This window comes from Echeneis naucrates, chromosome 2 (assembly GCF_900963305.1).
Source record: "Echeneis naucrates chromosome 2, fEcheNa1.1, whole genome shotgun sequence".
Classification (NCBI taxonomy): Eukaryota; Metazoa; Chordata; class Actinopteri; order Carangiformes; family Echeneidae; genus Echeneis; species Echeneis naucrates.
Window position 1 is genome coordinate 3,220,591 of NC_042512.1, and position 21,026 is coordinate 3,241,616.

Genomic DNA, 21,026 nt, shown 5'->3' on the forward strand with positions numbered 1-21,026 from the left:
TAATCTAAATTGGCTTTTCTGATTTGGCTGATCTGAATAGGTTTAACGTCTTGCTTGGGAATCAACCTTCAAAGCTGCCCCCATGTTCTGTTAGGGTAGATGTTGCACACTGCGTCAAGATGATCTGCCAGTGAGACGGTCTGAAAAATAAAACACATGGTGATAAAGATTTCTTTGTGAGGTCAATAGCACAGCTTCTTAAGTCACAATCTGTGGAAAATGCAAAACAACTTCTACGTACCATCGCGACTGACTCTGACTCTTCTGAAGCACCAGCATCAGTGGAAGTTCAAAAACATGAGAAATGGGCTTTAACAAACATGAAATGCCAGTTAGCTCAGCTGGTTAGAGCTTGGTGCTAATAACGCCAAGGTCATGGGTTCAATCCCCATACTGGCCACAAGCAGCATCTCAGAACTTGGTGTTGTTCTCTCCATGTACTTCAATGCAGTCTGAAGTCTTTTTCCAACCAGTGGAACTGTCCCCTGGTAGTCATTAGAAGTGCTGCTTAACTTAGCAGATACAACAATAACACAGTTACAGAGCAAAGACTGCAAATTGATCATTTCATTTGTAAGTCCAACAATCCATGAGGGGAGAAAAATTCATGGCACCCAGAGTGAGAAGCAAACCCCAAAACTAAGGAGCACAAATGCACATTGCATTTATCATACAAGACAAAAACACTTTTTTTGGTTATTTATGCACTCAAAAGTTTTACCTGTCGCAGGATCTCAGAAGCTAAAGCTGCCACACCATGCAGGGGATGTAGCTCAGTGATCAAGATGGATCCAGTCAAGTGCTGGTTGAGACGATGGAACAGACGATAAACTGACAACAGGACATCAAAGTCAGCCACCCTCAGAGACCACGTGGCCTAAAGGATGAGTAGTCTGCCTTTGGATCAGAAGGCTGTGGGTTGGAGTCCCTTTGTGGTTGGTCAGAGGTGTATTACAGGTGAAGGGAATAAACAATTTGAAATTTACTAAATATCTTTTTATCTCTCATTTCGGCTTTAACTTAAGAAACAATGCCTGGTAACGTGGGTAGAAGATAATATAATACATAATTAAAAAACAAAACTCTGTCTTCTGCTCTATAAGACATTACTGGGACAAGATTCCATCGCCTTTGAAATGATTCAGTTGCCTTTGAAGTGACTGTGATGTCATTGGCTCCCCATAATTCCATGTAAATACCAGCTGGCAGACAGAGTCACATCACAGTACATGCACAGGAGAACTACAGCGAAACACACTGACAAACACAAACATCATGCCAAAGAGGATGAAGATCGCACATGGAGGCCAAAATAACGGCAACACAGCAGAAGAAGGCCTGCTGAGGGAAAATGAAAGGATAAAAAAACAAGTGAACTAGTTGTTGTGGCTGTGTTTAGCAGATGGAAATTTGGTGATTGCCCTTTTCGTAGAACATTGTTTATTATTTGATCACTGCCTTAGCAGAGGATGGTTTCCATCATCCACCTCTGGGTTTTGGGCCCAGCACTCTTCCACTGCTCCACTCTCCTTACAGGTGATGTTCAGGTGATGTTCACCTTCACCTTCACCTTCATAATGATAAAAATAAACAGTCTGTATTTTTTGGGAATTTTTAGGAACATTTTTTGCAGCTTTAGCAGCCCGGCTAGCTCAGTCGGTAGAGCATGAGACTCTTAATCTCAGGGTCGTGGGTTCGAGCCCCACGTTGGGCGATAAGTAGTTTCTTTTTTTTTTAGACCCAAACTTACCCAGCAGAACACTGCCTGGTTATGAGCAGGTTAAAAAGTACTGAGACTTCCACCTGCAGTCTACCCAATGACCAGCAGGGGGCTCCACTGGTTGACAAAAACAGTCAGGATGGCCGAGCGGTCCAAGGCACTGTGTTCAGGTCGCAGTCTCCTCTGGAGGCGTGGGTTTGAAAGGGTCATCTCTGCAGTTGTTCTCTGAAACCGTCTGTATTTGTATCGTAGAAGAAGTAAAAACAAATGGGAAAATAACACTCAGTAACATTTACGTTTGTATGTATGTTGTTGTTGCAACATGGAAAGACTAACGCAACCACCGATGAGGATTGAACTGCGAGGACTGAACGCAGCACCTTAGAACGCTCAGCCATTCTGACGACAGAAGCTGAAAAATTTGCCCATCAAAGTGAGTCCAGTCATTCCAATACACAATGACCACGATCTGATCAGATCACATGGAGGCTCAGTTTGCACTTGCTCACACGTGTGGAGTGCACAAAACAGGTTGTCTACAGGTTAAGGTTTCACATTGGAACCTTCACTGTGTGAAAGGACAGATTTTCTTTCACCTCTACTGCTGTAAGGTTTTGGGACAAAGGTATTTTGTCTACACACTCCCTGATGGTCTAGTGGCTAGGATTCGGCGCTCTCACCGCCGCGGCCGGGGTTCGGTTCCCGGTCAGGGAAAGAGTTTTTACTGAAAAATACAGGTGATTGAAAAATTGAATTATTTTGAACTCTCTCGAAAAAGCTTTGAAACCTGTCCACCTTCAAATGTCCTTCACCTTCAAATGTCCACCTTATTGGACATTTGATTTGGGTTGTTGTTGGTTCTTGTGAACTTTGTGATAATCCCTGCAGGTTAGATTTATGAAAGTTGCCATGTTTTTGATTTTGATGATGTTCCTTTTGGCAATGGTCTGTTCCCCTGAGGTTAGTCTGTGCTGTGCAGGGTGCCCCCGACGTGCGCTGACGTGCGTGCCTACTGCACCAACGAGGCCTGGAACCCAGAGAAAGTAAAAGAGTGAGATGGAGGAGAGCTGTCAGAGTTTCAGTATAAACATACATCATACAGCCCTGACCACTGTTGTATCCAGGCAGTGCTGACTGATTCTGACAATGGGACATTAAACTGGCCTAATGGACAAGGCGTCTGACTTCGGATCAGAAGACTGAGGGTTTGAGTCCCTTCGTGGTTGGGCAGTTATGTATTACAGGTTATACCATATTTAATGGTTCTGGTTGAAACCAAAGTAGAGGAAAGACTACATCAACATGTAGTGGTTGTAATCAGCTTAAAAACAAAGATCGTCCCTGGGTGGGCTCGAACCACCATCCTTTCGGTTAACAGCCGAACGCGCTGACTGATTGCGCCACAGAGACACATTGACGTCTCCATGTTCCACTCTGCAGTTCCAGCTAGAATTATCCTAAATGTTGATTGAGCCAACGACTGTCTGCTGTTCTGGAACCGGATACTCAGAGTTCAAATCCTGGACAAGCCCAGCTGTTGCCTTGCAGTCAGGGGAGCTAACCCTTATTACATGGAGCTGTGTGAGGTTGGCTGGTTGTGTTATTGGCAGTATCTTGTAAAGTGAAGCAACAGTAACTTTGTGGCTCATGCTGTGCTGCAGAGAGGGGAAATTAGTGATTGACTGCTTTTCACAGGAGACAAACTTTGTTAAAGCAGCCTGTGTTTAAATCCCAGCAGTTCCATGTGGGTAAAGTCAAATGTTGTTGAAATAAACTACTTTTGGGTTTTTATCAGCTGTAGGTCACAATGATCAATATTAAAAGAAATAAACACTTGAAATATGTCACTGTGTGTAATGATGTCATAAAATATATTATTTTTACTTTCTGAATGGAATAAAATGAAATAAATCAAATTATATTATTTCAGTGTAATCACATGCACCTGAAATGTCTTTCTTTAGTCTGTCGTTTAAGCAATTCATTTTGGAACAGGTCAGGAATCAAAAAGTGGTTGAATATATTTATCTTATAGCTTTTTGAAGGAATGAAATAGTTCTGTTTCATCCCTTTTGAACCAGGGACTCTACCAACTGAGCTGTTTCAGCACAGCACACAGTGGAAATGACTTCTCATTATTGCTTCCTTGGCCTGGAAATGGAATGAAAGCTGTGAGGCTCCAACTCACCACCTTCAGATTATGAGACTGACACGCTGCCTGCTGCACCAACGAGGCCTGGAACCCAGAGTAAGTAAAAGAGGGAGATGGAGGAGAGCTGTCAGTGTTTCAGTATAAACATACATCATACAGCCCTGACCACTGTTGTTTCCAGGCAGAGCTGACTGCTGCCTGCCCGCCTGGCAGGAGAGAATTCTACAGATGAACCACCAATGATGACTGACCACCACTACACCATCAAAAGCCTTCAACACTTGTTGACGCTTTGTTTCCTCAGACATGCTTTTAGAAACATGACAGCTAACCCTAACCTGATCACAGAGAGTCTCTTGAATGGCTCTTTAATATGAATGATGGGAACCAAGTCCCACTTTCAGGCCCCCCTCCTTTTTTTATTAGTGCCTCGTGTCACTCTGTGCCATCAAATAAAATTTTGGAAAGGATAACAAAAGTAAGACACAAAAGGTGAACTGTGATGGCAGGAATCAAGGTGTGAACACAGTCTGGCAACTCTTCAGGGAAATACACAAGAACAGTCTGTCTTTTCTGGACATGTTTGGTGTGTAGCACAACACAACTACACAGCTCAGCTATTTGTTGACTGACAAACACAACAGCAAGCTCTAACTCAGACAGCTACAATTATTCCTTTCTACATAAATGATTTTCTTTGGGGTTGTCCTGCTCAGAAATTCAGTAAAAATTATGATGATTTGCAATTTTAAATAGATTTCTTCAGATCAGCTACAACAACACAACCCTGATCCCTAATCACTGCAGTTAACAGTCCTCTCATCATATGCTAACGGACCTCATGAATTTAAGAGGATCGTTGTCTGTTCCTGATGGACTAAATGTGTTCTTCATTACAAACCATTACCAAGACCATTGAAACCGCCCAAACAAAGTAAACAGGCAGCTGTGGGAGTGGTTTCATTCAGGTAGAAGATAAATTCAGGTAGAAGCCTGAAAGGGAGTCCATTGGAACAATGACACAACTGGAAAGTTGCTGCAAAGACTCTTGAGGAGAAGATCCTAAGTGAGGTAAAAATGAAAGCTTAATGTGACTTAGTCAATTCAATTGCTGTCTTTTTCCACTTTCAGTGTTAATTGACAAAAACAACATTAAGTCTTGGAGCCATGTTTTCTTCAGATCTAACTCGGATCACTCCAATCAGAGACACTCATTGTCTTTGTGTCTCATGTCTTTGTGCATAAGTGCTTCTCTTTGGGGTTGTCCTGGATGGAAATTGGACAAAAAAAAATGAGGAATGCAATTCTGTCTTTTATTCAATCACCAGGACAACAAGTTTTATAATTTTATCAATTGGGGGTTAAGAAAGTAGTCTGAAAGTCACAAATGTTACCTTAACTTGAGCACTGACTTGACTGTTGAATTCAGTAAGTGCTACTTGTTGGAGCAGTGCTGACTGACAAAGACAACAACTTCTTCTTAGAATGCAACAATGATCATTTCAAATAAAAAGACGGAAGACTTCCTTTTGTACAAGTGCTTCTCTTTGGGGTTGTCCTGGATGGAATTTGGACAAAAATTAATACATTTCTTCAGCTGAATTAGTGCATTTGTCACCAACGTTTCCCCAACTGGAGCACAGACTTCTGTTCTGAGAGCAGTAAGTGCTATTTTTGGGGTAGTGTTGGTGATTTCAGAAGTCAATCACAAGTCAGCAAGTTTTATCAATGATATGGAGGGTGGAGGGTTAAGAAAGTAGTTAGAAAGTCACAAATGTTACCTTAAAGGGCGTATTGCAGGTTAAGGACCACATTGAATCAATGTTTAAAAAAATAATATAGGAAATGTTTTGATAAAGTGTCTCATACGGATAATATCCGTATATTTGCTCCACACAAACAGGACAGACGGTCTTTTGTCCCTCAGCTGGAAAGTGAAGGAGGTAAAATGTCCACAGCAGAAGTCCTGCGGGGTTTTGTCACCGACAGACTCGCCGCCGCCTGCCGGGAGATCTTAGCGGCCGTGGACAGAATGGTAGCCGGATATGAGGAGGAGGCTTCGGGCTTCAGGCAGGAGATAGACCGGCAGAGGAGCCAGCTGGAGCTGCTGCAGCCCCGAGTCCTGATCCACAAAACGGGTCGGTTGTTTTTATGAGTGAGAAAGGCTGAGGACTGTATTTGGCAGATGTAGAATGAAGCAGCTGGAGGAATAACTGTGTTCATATTGTAGCTAATAAAGAGGATTCATTATTGAATCGTTTCCTCCAGATGTTCAGCAGCTGATGGTGAAAAAAGAGGTTCCTACTGAGTTCACCTCCAGTCCGGATCCGGAGGATTCAGAGAGTCCAGTCCTTAAACAGGAACAGGAGGAGGACCAGGTACCAGGACTGGAGGAGACCAGGAACCCTGTGAGGCCGTTTCAGGTGAAGAGTGAGGATGAAGAGATGAATGAACCGGCCAGGAGCTGTGATCCACAGAGTCCTCTTCAACCAGATCCAGATCCAGAGGAAGAGGCCTCAGACTCCTCTGATACTGAAATCAGTGAAGATGATTATCATGAAACCAGAGTGGCCCAGTCAGATGTGAAAATACATGAAGGTGATGCAAATGTTAGAAGATGTGACAGCAATGAAAAACCCATCAGCTGCTCTGAGTGTGGGGAAACGTTTAAAAAAAAGTGGGATCTGAAGATTCACAGTGTAGTACACACAGGAGAGAGACTGTTCTGCTGTGATGTTTGTGGGAAAAATTTTTTGCAGAAGGCCAATCTTAGGTTTCACATGGTAGTTCACTCAGAAGAGAGACCCTTCAGCTGTGATATTTGTGGGAAAAGGTTTAAACGAAAGAAAATCCTTAAAGAACACATGGTAGTCCACACAGGAGAGAGACCCTTCAGCTGTGATGTTTGTGGGAAAAGGTTTAAACTACAGAATATCCTTAAAGCACACATGGTAGTCCACACAGAAGAGAAACCCTTCAGCTGTGATGTTTGTGGGAAAAGGTTTAAACGACAGAAAATCCTTAAAGATCACATGGTAGTCCACACAGGAGAGAGACCCTTCAGCTGTGATGTTTGTGGGAAAAGGTTTAAACTACAGAATATCCTTAAAGCACACATGGTAGTCCACACAGAAGAGAGACCCTTCAGCTGTGATGTTTGTGGGAAAAGGTTTAAACTACAGCACGCCCTTAAATCACACATGGTAGTCCACACAGAAGAGAAACCCTTCAGCTGTGATATTTGTGGGAAAAAATTTAAACTAAGGCGAAACCTGAAATTTCACATGGAGGCCCATACAGAGGGGAAACCGTTTGGTTGTGACAAATGGTAAGAAGAGAAAGACCGAAGCAGGTGACTGCAGGATCTTTGCTGGTTGACCAAAAGTAAACTGTAACATGTTTGGTAATTTGTTTTTACTTTTGCTTTGTTGTTTTTTGTCCTCACTCATTTGTGTTTGAGTCAGTGACATATATACCAGAAAAAAAGGTTTTGTCAACGAATTTCAATAAAACGCATAAAAAATGTTGACTTTTGTTCTGCTAATTCATCTTTATAGAAACATGTTTGGTTTTGTTTTTTTTTTTTTATTTGCAATCAGAAATAATGTGACAATTTGTTGTATTATACCTAAAATATGCTGTGATATGAAAATAATATAACTGAAAATGGATTAAACCTGTAAGTTACTCACTTTATCAGAACTAAACTGTGATCCATTGTAGTTTTGTGAAAATGAGCATTGAGCATTATTTTCTAAATCATCGCTCAAAGTGAGACCTATGCTGTCGGTCTATCAACATATTTTCTACTTATTGTGACATACTTTGCTATAAAGTTCTAACAATATTTGTCACTCTGTGATGCTGTTTTCTATGTATTCCATGAATGTTTTCAGATTTTATCATTCATAACAGACTCTGGCTGGCAGAAATGAGATCCACAGGTCACAGTAAGGTCACAGGGATGCTTTGGTACCGAAGAGAGCTCATAAAAATATCACTTGAGCAGAAAACAGGAACCAACAGAATGTCAAAAAAAAAAAATCTGCATCAGTGAAACATTCATTCATATGTGAGGACATCAAGTATCTTGTGACACCCATGAATATGTGCTCACACTATACAGTTTAATTGTTTCAGTTTTGATGTGTTTAATGTGACAGCAGAGCCTTTTTTCAGTTAATTTTGGATATTTGGAGTCAATTCCTGGTTTTGGGGGCATCACCTCTGTAGTCAGTCGGTTTGATGAGGCTGCTATTCAACTCTCACCATCAGTGCAACACATTGCCTGTTGCCTGTCTCATCATTTTTCCGTTCTTTGGAGAACAGATTTAATCTGTCTACAAACCTGAAGCCAGGGTCTGTTCCATGAACACGGCATGCTGATGTTCACACAGTTGTGCTGTCCTTTTCCTCGACTTTGGTTTCACCAGAACCATGAAATATTGTTTGAGAGTTTGTGAGGTTGGATGCTGCACGCTGACTGGTTGTGTGTCCAGGATGCTTCAAGGACATCTTTCTGGTACTCTCTCCTAACGTTTGGACGCAGCTTTGAGGAGACACAAAATGTGAGACATGTGGCATTAGTGCAGTGAAGCTAGCAGATGTATGTGGTGGTGTAGCCGAGCGGTCCAAGGTGCTGGATTCTCCAGTGGCCACCGTCACTTTGAGTCACCGAAGTGGAAAAGATCCTTCTCGACGACAGTGTTGTGTTTTGCCTACATCTGAGCTGAAGATACAAATAAAATAATCTAAATCTGCTTTTATTTTGAAATGATTGTGTGTTGCGACAGCTCCTGTTCTTTCTGTAGCTCAAAGCGTTAAGGAGTTCAAACACAGCAAAACATGTTAAATGATAAAAATAAAGATTTGAAGAAGGAATGAAAATAAAAGTGATGAACTGTGGATGGCAGCCTGCTGTTGATCTGACTGAACAACAATGCAGAAACCTTTAACTTGTTTCTCCGTCTTGTACAGCACACAGTGGAAATGACTTCTCATTATTGCTTCCATGGCCTGGAAGTGGAACTAAAGCTGTGAGGCTCCAACTCACCACCTTCAGATTATGAGACTGACACGCTGCCTACGAGGCCTGGAACCCAGAGTAAGTAAAAGAGTGAGAAGGAGGAGAGCTGTCAGTGTTTCAGTATAAACATACATCATACAGCCCTGACCACTGTTGTATCCAGGCAGAGCTGACTGCTGCTTTTCATGGAGAGCAGTGGCCATTGCATTGAACCACCAATGCTGACAAAACACACCTCCAATATGATGGCAATGCAGAGTAGAGCGTAGCAAATCTCCACTTGTCATCTGGAAGACCAAGTAATTCAAATTCAAGTAACCATCTGTCTGTCAGGATGGCCGAGTGGTCTAAGGCGCCAGACTCAAGGTAAACTCCTTCCTGCACTAAAGGGCATTCTGGTCTCTGAAACTTTGACTGTTTCATAATAAAGGAGTTAGGACTTAAAACACTAAAGCCTGTGTGCTCCCTGTGGCTCCCTCAGATCCAGGACCTTTATGTCATTGCAGCTAATGGCTCGTTGGTCTAGGGGTATGATTCTCGCTTCGGGTGTGAGAGGTCCTGGGTTCAAATCCCGGATGAGCCCTTCGTGTTATATTGCCAATATCTTCCCAAAGTTTGTCTCCTGTGAAAAGCTGTCACCACATTTCCATCTGCTCAACACAGCAACAACCACTTTGTCTTGTCCAGAAACTGCAAGCGAAAGCTGTAATACAGGAAGTGATGAGCAGGAACTCCACTGAGAGTGAAGCACTGCTGGGGTTTGGATGCAACATGTCCTGTTTACAAGACAAGACTTATTGATACTAATACATACTAAGCCAGCAGCCTGCCCATTGAGCTGATTCCGCTGTGCTAACATGGGAGAGCGCTAGACAATACAGGAAGTGATGATTTCATCAGCTTGTTTCAGTGATGAGCAGGAACTCCACTGAGAGTGAAGCTCTGCTGGGGTTTGAATGCAGGATGTTCTGTTCAGTACTGCCAGTTTCTCTGCAGTCTTTCTCTCAGTGAACTTTTGTGCTCCTCAGAATTGTGTCCGACTTCCTTAAAGGTTTGAAGTGATGTGTGAGTCTGAAGAGGTGCTGCCTTTGATCCATCACCTGATGATGTCACCTGATGATGTCACAATACTAAAAACTGAGCTGACTCCTGTGTACTGTAGCTCAGTGGTAGAGCGCATGCTTTGCATGTATGAGGCCCCGGGTTCAATCCCCGGCATCTCTAGGATCTCTCTCAGTTGATCCCTCTGTGTGTTAAAATAGTTGAGTCTTCTGTAAGCAAGAAGAGAGCTTGTTGTCATTATGATCTTCAAGATTTTATGATCAAATATGAACAATAGCAGGGACAACAAAGAGAGAGAGACAGTCTCAGTACTTTTTAACCTACTCGTCCACTTTTATAGAAAGTTTATGGTCCTTAACTTATCAGACACAACAATAACACAAAGTTACAATGATCAGTCCAGGGACATTTCTGTCTTTGTGCGCTTGTGCTCATCCATTTGAAGCGAACGTGAAAGAGTGACATATGCATCTGTATCATGTTGGAGATCAATGAAATTCAGGAAATTCCTTTGATCTCCAGTGACGTCACAAAGTCTCGTTGTGGAGTTATGAGTTGTTGATGTTGTTCTGTAAAAATCTGCATCAGTGAAACATTCATTCATACACGAGGATATCACGATGGCGGGGATTGAGCCCGGGGCCTCACACAGACTGGTTGTGAGTTAAACTGCTAATCCTTTGTGTGACTCTGTGGCGCAATGGTAGCGCATCTGACTCCAGATCAGAAGGTTACGTGTTCGACTCACATCAGGGTCAGATCATCTGTTTGCACTTTTGGTAAACCCTCACATACTCTGTGGTGCAGCAGGAAGTGTTTTTCTGATGATCCATTTCATTTCTTCACATCACAGACAAATTCTGAATTTCAGGAGGACTATTGGACTATCTTAGCATCTCTGACTGCACATCCGAAGGCACAAGATGACGACTTCAAATCCCTGTAAGATCAAAGCTGCTGCTCTCCAAGTTGACGAGCTGCCTCTGTGGCTGCAGGCTGTCATGTAGCTCAGCTGCAAACCGATCCAATGAGTGCTGTAGATCTCAGGCTGGTGCCAAAAGGACCACATCATCTTAAAAACCCTTCGACCTTCCACATCTCCACGACAATACCATTTGACAACTTTGACAACCTTCGAGTTCACCATCAACAGAAACACAGCAACACAGTAAGGTCAACATGTCTCTGTGGTGCAATCGGTCAGCGTGTTCGGCTGTTATCTGAAAGGATGGTGGTTCAAGCCCACCCAGGGATGTCCTTTGTTTAAACCCCGATGTGGACAGGATCTCCGCCTGTCTTGTGGAAGACTGGGATTTCACAGCCAATGCTGTCAGCTGGTAAAAGATTTGTAAAAATAAGCCAAAAAAAGGCTTTCACACAGGCCGGTTAGCTCAGCTGGTTAGAGCGTGGTGCTAATAACGCCAAGGTCATGGGTTCAATCCCCATACTGGCCACAACCAGCATCTCAGAACATGATGTTGTTCTCTCCATATACTTCAATGCAGCCTGAAGTCTTTTTCCAACCAGTGGAACTGCCCCCTGGTGGTCATTAGAAGTGCAGCTTAACTTATCAGATACAACAATAACACAAAGTTATAATGATCAGAGCAAAGACTGCAGATTGATCATTTCCTTTGTAACAGTTTAGTGATTAGTTTCCAGCTGGCATTGTGCAGCATGCAGGGGATGTAGCTCAGTGGTAGAGTGCATGCTTTGCCTGTATGAGGCGTTCAATCCCCGCCATCTCCAGCGTTGATAATGAAGCACAGGAAGTACTTATCTTGCGCAACACCCTGATCTCTCAACTATCCACTCAGCTTGGAGCAATTTATCCTGTGTAGTCATCCTACCAAATTACCAAAGTGAACACAAGTGTACATGTGATGACAAAACAGCAGCCATTGAAGTCCACTTAAAGGCAAACTCCTAATGCTTCGGCCTCTTTTTTTAACTCACGTCAAAACATCATGATGAAGTTACGTCAAGTACATATAGAGCAGGTCTAGACCAAACTCTTATTAAAATTACTTTGAGAGCCGTGGTGAGGAGGGGTTCCAGGTCAGTATCTGGAGGATTTTGCAGATGATGTGCTCCTTTCGGCACCATCTACATTGATTAACTTGCTGATCACTGCCACGACATGTTGATGTTACGGCAGTTGCACTGCCCCTTTCCTCCACTTTGGTTTCACCAGAGCCATTAAATATGGTATAACCTGTAATACATAACTTCCCAACCACAAAGAGAACCCTCAGTCTTCTGATCCGAAGTCAGACGCCTTGTCCATTAGGCCACGTGGTCACTGGCCACCGTTGTTGGCAGGATTTGAACCTGCGCGGGGAAACCCCAATGGATTTCTAGTCCATCGCCTTAACCACTCGGCCACAACAACCATGCACACCAATGCTCCCAGCACAGCTTCCAACTCTTTTTCCCAGAGTCCATCGAGGGAATTATACTGGAGATGACAAACCTGGAGGGGAAGCGTGTGTTTGGGGGCATCTGGAGAGAATTGGAACTGGTAGACCTCCAAACCAAACTACACCTTACAGCAGTAGAGGTGAAAGAAAAGCAGCTTCTGTCAGAAGTGCCACGCCAGGCATCCAGGCGGAGCTGACTGACTGACAATGGGACATCTAAATGGCACATTGACCATGTGGCCTAATGGACAAGGGTCAGAAGACTGAGGGTTCGAGTCCCTTCGTGGTTGGGCAGCTGTGTGTTGCAGGTGAAAGGACTAAACTGTGTCTGTTTTACAGAAACAAGTGAGGTTTTTCAGATCTCCTCCACAGAAGGTGGATCTGATCAGGTCATGGCCAATACTGACCTCTGCTGCTTGATGCTGCCTTCATCCTGATGAATGTTGAAGCAATAAAATATGACAAGAACAGACAATAAACTGACAACAGGACATTAAAATGGGCCACAAAGTGTTTGACTTTGGATCAGAAGACCGAGGCTTTGAGGCCCTGGCTGCAGTAGACAAGAGAAAATGTTAATGTTGTTCCACAGCTCAGTTGGTAGAACATCAGACTTTTAATCTCAGGGTCCAGGGTTCAAGTCCCTGTTCAGGTGCTGCAGCTTCTTCCCTTTAGTGGTTCACATTACAGACTCCACAGCAGTGATAGGTGACACTGATCTATGAAATAATGAAACCATGAGTCTTTCATGTTCGAGGCCCATTTGTGCAGGAAAGATCTTGAGTCTGGCACCTCAGACCACTGAGCCATCCTGACACGTGTGTCAGAAAAGTTAATGCTCGCTTTAAGCACAGCTTCCAACTCTTTTTGAGGGAATTCTACTGGAGATGACAAACCTGGAGGGGAAGCGTGTGTTTGGGGACATCTGGAGAGAAATGGACCTGGTAGACCTCCAAACCTACCTGGGAGGGAATCCAGACAAACCAGGTTCAGTCCAAATAGTTCCAGCTTTGTTGTCGCTTCTGTCGGCAGAACTCAAAGGTATCTGGCAGGACCATGATTGTCTTTTGAGCTTCATTAACAGAGTGCACTCTACTGTGGAGGTCATGAGAAAAAAGTGGGAGGAGTCTTTGATCTCTTTGATGTCATTAGAACCTTCGTGACATCACAGAATCAGCATCTCCTTTGATGGTTACTTTGATATTGCATTTCCTCATACGTATAGAGTGGACAAAACCAGTTTGTTTCCATTTTCCAAGGACGGTGAACCTGACTGACGAACTCCCATCACATCGGAAATTGACGCCAGGGGAAACATTTGGGGGCGTCAGATTTTTACAGAACAGCATCAACAACTAACATGCATACGTCACACTCTCACATTCACTTCAAATGGATGTGTACCTGGCTGCAGTATCTGGACAAGAGAAAAAGAAAATAAATATTCTCCTTCGAGCCGGATTTGAACCAGCGACCTAAGGATTTCAACCATCAGCCTCTACAGTCCTCCGCTCTACCAACTGAGCTATCGAAGGGATGAAGCTGCTTTCTTGGACCAGTGTATACTGTAATTTTGTGGTTCATGCTGGGGACAACTGGCTTGTTCAGTCGGTAGAGCATGAGAGTCTAAATCTCAAGGTTGTGGGTTTGAGCCCCATGTTGGGTGATTAAATAGCTTTTCTAGACCCAAAGTTACCCAGCAGAACTCTGCCTCTGCCAGCTGGCCTTCTTCCACAGTGGATCCTGGTGCCATGTGTTCACCAGGCAGGTGATACACACTGAATGGTCTGCAGCTCAGCTGCCTCATACACACAGCTAACTGCAATGGTTCGAGTGTGGTGCTGGTAACGCCAAGGTCATGCTTTTCCTGCAACAAAAGCAGGTAAAGACTTTGAGTTTCACTTTATTGGTCCAGGTCTTAAGTTTCAGGATAGCCCAACTGGTCTTGGTGCTTCATGACTTGATGCTCCTCCTGATCCTCCTCCTCTTCTCTGTCCAGACTACAAATACCCCTAGGAGTTCCTGGAGCTCCAGCGGTGGTGCTGGATCACCAAACCTTCCTTCTGGAGGTTCACATCCTCCCCTGATGCCGCAGCTTGGAGCACCAGTCCAACAGCCCAGTGCTCCATCCAGACCTCTGATGCCTCAGGGTGGAAGCTACGGCAGCCCAGTCCACCATGGACAGAACACTCCAGGATCTCCTGGGCAGCCTCAGCCTGGTTCTGGACTTGGTGGTGATGTGGGTTCCCTCTCTGGTCCTCTATTCCAACCATCTGGTTTTGTGGTTGGTTCTGGATCACCTTCTTGGGACGTTCAGCCTGCAGGTGAAGCCCGCGTCCAGTTCCCTGACCCCAGCACCTGGCTGCCTTCTCGTTCGTTCCCAGACTTCGGCGTCTGGGGCTCCGGCGGTGCAGCAAAGATGGGCTCCAGTGAGACGTCCCCTCTGCTGCCACCAACCTTCATCATCCAGCAGAGGAGCGGCTACCTGCGAGCACGAGAGGGCCAGACCCACATGAACTACTCCGCAGAGTACCCTCTGCCCCTCTCTGGGGAACCAGAAGAGCCAACCCAGCTTCCCCCAAAGACCGGGTCCAAAGGAGGTCTACAGAGCTCCAAGCAAGAATCCAGGACCCCTTAAATAAAGAAAAATAACAGAATATTTGCTTGTTGGCTCTTTTGGTTTTGTTTCTCAGCTGGTTCCTCAGACGTTGACTTAAACCTCCATGTGACTCTTCTGTGGTGCACTTCCTGACGGTGATGCTTCAGCTCAAAGGAAAATGAGTTCAAACCTAAAAGGAACTGGACTCACTTTACATGTGAATAATGCTGGTCTGCTAGAACTTCAACAGGTTTCTTTGAATCTGCTCCAAGTGATTGTAAATGTCTTACTGAATGACAAAAGTGGTTTGCCAGGTCATTAAAGCCGCACATCTTTCTCCCCTCATGTATCGTTGGCCATTCTGCACTTAAGATGTTCTATCTATGGTCAACTTTCCTGGTCTGTGTCACAGGACATCCTGCATTCAAACCCCACCAGTGCTTCACTCTCAGTGGAGTTCCTGCACATAAATTAAACAAACTGAGGAAAAACATCAATTCCTGTATTAAAAACTTTACCTGCAGCATCTGGAGAAGAGAAACTGTATTTCAGTGGTTGGTGCTATGTTTAGCAGAAAGACATGAGGTGATTTCTTTTTACAGAAGACAGACCTCAGTAAGAACCCTGGCAGTCAGGGACTTGTGATTGTGACCCCTCTCACCCTAAGCAAGAATCATCCTAGACCAACGAGCCATTAGCAGCAAGACTTTAATGGCATTCAAAATGTTACACACCGCGTTTATGAGATGCTTTGAGTTCAACATGTTTCCCACCATATTTATCATACAGTAGGACAGTAATGTTTACAGTGGCATAAACATATTAGAACATTTTTAACAAACATGTTTGTTTGTCCAACTGTTTGTCTGGATCATTTTGTTTATTTATTCTTTTTTGTCTGTGTCTGTCTGTGTTGCAATGGACAACAGATACACCCTTGACCCCCAGAATCCTCCCTGCAAAGAGGGGGCGCATGGCTGTAGCAATGAAGTTTGACCACATTCTCACTGAAGACAGGGTCAGTAATTATATCATACTTTACCTGAGTATACATGTGGGTGACAGGGAAAATGGCTTTGAATACAGGTCATTGATTAAACTTATCATGCACCTTAGGTCTCAGTCGGTACCCTCACAGATGCATCTACTGGCACCGGATGTGCAATCAAAACTCAGAGCTAAACTATTCTTTCCACTGACAGCGTTCTAATTCAGCATGTGAGCCTTTGATGGAAATTCAGTCCATAAAAATGGTTGTGCAGCCTGAGTTCAATTCCCAGTCAGGGAAAATGCCTTTCTTTACTGACCCCATGACATAAATATGTTATCATGCACCTGCAGGGTATTCCAGGTAGGAGGTTCAATAAACTCTGAGTCATACAAAAGGGCTGTGATTGTGGCCATTTCCATGCAATGGTGGTATAGTGGTGAGCATAGCTGCCTTCCAAGCAGTTGACCCGGGTTCGATTCCCGGCCATTGCAGTTTACCTGTGTGTCTACAATTTAACTTTGTGTTTTCCTTCCTGAGATCCCAAAATCAGGCCGATGGTGCCAAAGTCCTCCAGCTACAGACCTGTAACCCGTCCTCACCACAGCTGTACATCTGTTACACCCTGTAGTTGTCTCGGGGAAAGGGAAGCTTATTGTCATATAGTGATGGGATGGCTCCATACTCCAGAACATCCCTGTGAACCCGGTCATACACCTTCTCCAGATCAAATCTTCCATGTGTCGACTAAAGTTCCAGTGGATAAGACAAAGCACGTCCCTGGGTGGGCTCAAACCAGCATCCTTTCAGTGAACAGCCGAACACATTGATAATTGTGTCACAGAGACAGGTGAGGGACAAATTATGTGATAATTCTGTTTAAACTGCTCTAATTTGTTGCCAGATTGGGCTTCTTTTGATGAAATTGGGTTTCGCAAGATGGAAATTGGGCTTCTTGTGGTTGTCCTGCAGATTTGGTTCTCTGACTGAACTATAAATGTTGAAGTGTATGATCTATGCTCTGTGTGAGATCTTTGATGACCTGAAAGTTCTCCCCCTCAGAAAAAGTGTGTAGTTGGAGCTAATGGCTTGTTGTTCTAGGGGTATGATTCTTGCTGAGAGTGCAACAGATCCCAGATTCAAATCCCCGACGAGCCCTTAGTGTTATGTCGGCAATATCATGACTCTTACCAAAGTTTATCTCCTGTACAAAGCGGTCAACCGAATTTCCATCCGTTCAACTCAGGTAAAAGTTGTAATACAGGAATGATTATTTGTGGGTGTTTTTGAATTTTTGGATGTCAGATCTTTGTAGTCCATAAAGAAAGGATGAGCTAGCATTAACTTTTTCCTCATCAGAGAGTGGCAGCTGGAGACATGTCAGGATGGCCGAGTGGTCTAAGGCGCCAGACTTAAGTTACACTACTTCCTGTGAAGCGGGGAATTCTGGTCTCTGAATGGAGGCGTGGGTTCGAACCCCACTCCTGACAACTTTTTGTGGATGAAAAATCTGCATAAAATGGGAATATGATTGCTTGACAATCAAGGGTCTCTAATATCATTGCCTGACCATCATGACTCTTCCCAAAGTTTGTCTTCTGTTAAAAAAGGGCAATCACCAAGTTCCCATCTTAACACAGCAACCAACACAAAACTACTGTTTCTCTCGTCCAGAGACTGCAAGCAAAAGCTGTAATGCAGGAAGTGATGGCAGTACCATGATTGCCTTTTGAGCTTCATTAACAGTGTGCACTCTATGGTGGAGTTCATGAGAAAAAATGGGAGGAGTCTTTGATCTCTGTGATGTCATTAGAACCTTTGTGACATCACAGAATCAGCATCTCCTTTGCTTACAAGCCCAGCTGTTGCCTTGCAGTCGTCAGGAGAGCTAACCCTTATGATATGGAGCTGTGTGAGGTTGGCTGGTTGTGTTATTTGTAGTATCTTGTAAAGTGAAGCAACAGTAACTTTGTGGCTCATGCTGTGCTGCGGAGAAGGGAAATTGGTGTTTTAGCTGTCGCAGGAGCTCAGAAGCTGTCTGACAGTAGCTGCTAGATTTAAGATCATAGAGTTTGCACTTGCTCACACGTGTGGAGTGGACAAAACAGGTTGTCTACAGGTTAAGGTTTCACATTGGAACCTTCACTGTGTGAAATGACAGATTTTCTTTCACCTCTACTGCTGTAAGGTTTTGGGACAAAGGTATCTTGTCTACATGCTCCCTGGTGGTCTAGTGGCTAGGATTCGGCGCTCTCACTGCCGCGGCCTGGGTTCGATTCCCGGTCAGGGAAAGTGTTTTTACTGAAAAATACAGATGATTGAAAAATTGAATTATTTTGAACTCTCTCGAAAAAGCTTTGAAACCGGTTGATGTTGTTATAGCAGCCTTTTCTCAAAGCTTAGCTTGCATGCTAGCATGGCAGGGGAATTAACTCAACTGGTAGAGCGCTTGCTTAGCATGTGAGAGGTAGTGGGATCGATGCCCACATTCTCCACAAGACTTTAGCTCTTTGGAGATACAGCAACAAGTGAACTAAACACAGCAAGTCTTTGTTTTTTTTGTATGGATTCATGGCAGAGGTTACAAAATTAAGGAGGTCGAGGAGGTCAGTGGATCAGCAACAACCACATAAATTACTGTTTCTCTTGTCCAGAGATTGCAATGATAATTTTGTGGTTCATGGTGTTGATGCAGAGACAGAACTTCACAACTCTCTGACAGAGAAGCTGGATGCTGCTGTTGTGCATTTAAACTGGAAAATAGTGAGATGACACTTGTTGTGTTATTCTTTATACTTGTCTATGCAGAGTGGTGAAATGGTCCATAGACGTCTAAAATATCATCGAAGCACGTTAAAGGAACTGAGGTTCTAGTCCCAACCACTAAATTCTCATTATTAACTAAAGTTGTGCCCCGTATAAGGCTCGAACTCATGACCTTCAGATTATGAGACTGATGTGCTGCCTACTGCACCAAATGTTTCAAGTAACACGAATAGGAAAGTTCTTTATTGACAGCATTGTTGCGCTTTGCTACATCTGAGCTAAAGATACAAATAAACTAATATAAATTGGCTTTTATTTTGAAATGCTTGTGTGGTGCGACTGCTCTTGTTCTTTCTGTAGCTTAAAGCGTTAACGAGTTGAAACGCAGCAAAACATATTAAATGATAAAAGTAAAAATACAAATACAGTAAAAAATTGGATGGTCCATGGTGTAATCGTTAGCACTCTAAATCTGTCACTCATAACAGTTTTAGATTTAATTAAACAATTCAAGATTGTTGTGTGTGTGTTGTGGATGAAAAATCTGCATAAAATGGGAATATGATTGCTTGACAATCAAGGGTTAGGACTGAAAACTCTAAAGCCTGTGGCTCCCTGTGGTAGAAATGGACAGCAGTTGTTGGACTAAAGATAACTCAGCTGTTACTGAATCATCTGTACAGGCTGACTGAGTACAGCTGAGTTAGATGGAACAAACTTAAGTTTCCAAGGAGGACTCTGCTAATCATGTCTATTAAATGTTGTTTAAGAACAGTTGAGTAGAGTGCTGTGGATGTGAGATGTTGTAGTGAATGATCAATCTGATCCTCTGCATATACATGTACTTCAGAGTGGTGCTGTGGCTTAGCTGGTCAAAGCGCCTGTCTTATAAACAGGACATCCTGGGTTCAAATCCCAGCAGTGCCTCATTCATAATGTAAGATGTTGTAGATAGGAAACACTTATACATGGGAAGTGCATGTTCTACCACTGAGCTACATCCCCCGCATGGTCTGGCAGCATTAGCTAACCAGATAGCTTCTGAGCTCCTGCAACACCGATCTCTCTGATGAAGCCTTTTGGATGAGATGAGGACATTGATGATGCTGCTGAATTTAGGTCACCTGCACTTATGTTAACAGTCAGAGCTCCATACACAATAAGAGTACTGAAGAAAAATACTTTAAACATGAGCTCTGTGTCACATTCATGCAGCTTGTGTAGAAACAGTTCATTCCATCAGAATGAACCTTCACCTGTTCAGGTAACAGTTTGGTAACAGTCAAAGCTCCGTACACAACAACAGTCCTGCTTCTGTTTACCAAAAGGCTCCAAAGTCCACCCAGAGACCTGCTGTGTTTAGTTCACTTGTTGCTGTATCTCCAAAGAGCTGAAGTCTTGTGGAGAATGTGGGCATCGATCACAACAAGAAGGTGCCCTGTCTTTTGAGGAGGAAACTATCCAGGCTGGATGTTGTAGCCGAGTGGTTAATGCGATGGACTAGAAATCCATTGGGGTTTCCCCGTGCAGGTTTGAATCCTGCCAACAACGTTTACTTCCTTTTATGGACCAAGTTTCCCATTTGGGGAGAGACACAGCTGAGTGCTGTTGTTAGGACTCATCTAAGAGGAGGAGAGCACTCACTGGTGCTCAGTTATCATTATCAAGGCCGGTGATAGGGACACACCTTTAGTTCCACTTCCAGGTCATGGAAGCAATAATGAGAAGTCATTAGAGCCCACACTTTAAGAACGGCGGCCCTATAAGCATCCAACAGCATCACTGAGTCAGGAGCAGCACAGTGACAACTGTACACATTACTGGAGGAAGTGATAAATGACATTCTCCATCTATTTGAGTCAGTGAGGAAACATGTGAAGAGAAGAAGCTGCTCGTTCTCCTTCAACAGTTTGATCTGAGGAAAAGTCACTTCCTCTTTTCAGGAATCAACTTCTACCATCTGTCCACTAGATGGAGATAACTGAGCATCAACTTAAAATCCTCCAGTCTTCCATGTGTGAACTATAATACCAGTGAATTAAACAAAACACGTCCCTGGGTGGGCTCCAACCACCATCCTTTCGGTTAACAGCCGAACGCGCTGACCGATTGCGCCACAGAGACATGATGACCAGTTCCTGTTACAGCCTAAAACCATAAACGGAACATGAATCCAGCACTCAGCGTTACAGCAGCACACCTCTGTTACTGTGGAGCTGTGTCTCTTTTCTACTTTATTATAGATGACAGAAAAAAACTCCAGATAAGAAGCAGCTGTACATGCAGTGACTAG

At 43.7% G+C, this 21,026-nt stretch overlaps 14 non-coding genes across 14 annotated transcripts; 10 read left to right on the plus strand and 4 right to left on the minus strand.

The window, feature by feature from the left end:
• Positions 1 to 326: 326 nt before the first annotated feature.
• trnai-aau (transfer RNA isoleucine (anticodon AAU)) lies at positions 327 to 400 on the plus strand. The gene has a single exon. It is a non-coding gene; the product is annotated as a tRNA-Ile (tRNA).
• A 1,241-nt stretch (positions 401 to 1,641) lies between these two features.
• Positions 1,642 to 1,714, plus strand: trnak-cuu (transfer RNA lysine (anticodon CUU)). The gene has a single exon. It is a non-coding gene; the product is annotated as a tRNA-Lys (tRNA).
• A 648-nt stretch (positions 1,715 to 2,362) lies between these two features.
• trnae-cuc (transfer RNA glutamic acid (anticodon CUC)) lies at positions 2,363 to 2,434 on the plus strand. The gene has a single exon. It is a non-coding gene; the product is annotated as a tRNA-Glu (tRNA).
• A 622-nt stretch (positions 2,435 to 3,056) lies between these two features.
• On the minus strand, positions 3,057 to 3,130 carry trnan-guu (transfer RNA asparagine (anticodon GUU)). Its single transcript has one exon. It is a non-coding gene; the product is annotated as a tRNA-Asn (tRNA).
• Positions 3,131 to 9,409: 6,279 nt separating this feature from the next.
• On the plus strand, positions 9,410 to 9,481 carry trnap-cgg (transfer RNA proline (anticodon CGG)). Its single transcript has one exon. It is a non-coding gene; the product is annotated as a tRNA-Pro (tRNA).
• Positions 9,482 to 10,646: 1,165 nt separating this feature from the next.
• Positions 10,647 to 10,718, plus strand: trnaw-cca (transfer RNA tryptophan (anticodon CCA)). Its single transcript has one exon. It is a non-coding gene; the product is annotated as a tRNA-Trp (tRNA).
• Positions 10,719 to 11,340: 622 nt separating this feature from the next.
• On the plus strand, positions 11,341 to 11,414 carry trnai-aau (transfer RNA isoleucine (anticodon AAU)). The gene has a single exon. It is a non-coding gene; the product is annotated as a tRNA-Ile (tRNA).
• An 856-nt stretch (positions 11,415 to 12,270) lies between these two features.
• Positions 12,271 to 12,352, minus strand: trnas-aga (transfer RNA serine (anticodon AGA)). Its single transcript has one exon. It is a non-coding gene; the product is annotated as a tRNA-Ser (tRNA).
• Positions 12,353 to 13,827: 1,475 nt separating this feature from the next.
• Positions 13,828 to 13,915, minus strand: trnay-gua (transfer RNA tyrosine (anticodon GUA)). The gene is given in 2 exon segments: positions 13,828 to 13,863; positions 13,879 to 13,915. It is a non-coding gene; the product is annotated as a tRNA-Tyr (tRNA).
• A 2,474-nt stretch (positions 13,916 to 16,389) lies between these two features.
• trnag-ucc (transfer RNA glycine (anticodon UCC)) lies at positions 16,390 to 16,461 on the plus strand. The gene has a single exon. It is a non-coding gene; the product is annotated as a tRNA-Gly (tRNA).
• Positions 16,462 to 17,346: 885 nt separating this feature from the next.
• On the plus strand, positions 17,347 to 17,457 carry trnal-uaa (transfer RNA leucine (anticodon UAA)). Its single transcript has 2 exons — positions 17,347 to 17,384; positions 17,412 to 17,457. It is a non-coding gene; the product is annotated as a tRNA-Leu (tRNA).
• A 729-nt stretch (positions 17,458 to 18,186) lies between these two features.
• Positions 18,187 to 18,258, plus strand: trnae-cuc (transfer RNA glutamic acid (anticodon CUC)). The gene has a single exon. It is a non-coding gene; the product is annotated as a tRNA-Glu (tRNA).
• A 1,328-nt stretch (positions 18,259 to 19,586) lies between these two features.
• Positions 19,587 to 19,660, plus strand: trnai-uau (transfer RNA isoleucine (anticodon UAU)). The gene has a single exon. It is a non-coding gene; the product is annotated as a tRNA-Ile (tRNA).
• A 1,123-nt stretch (positions 19,661 to 20,783) lies between these two features.
• Positions 20,784 to 20,857, minus strand: trnan-guu (transfer RNA asparagine (anticodon GUU)). Its single transcript has one exon. It is a non-coding gene; the product is annotated as a tRNA-Asn (tRNA).
• Positions 20,858 to 21,026: the final 169 nt, after the last annotated feature.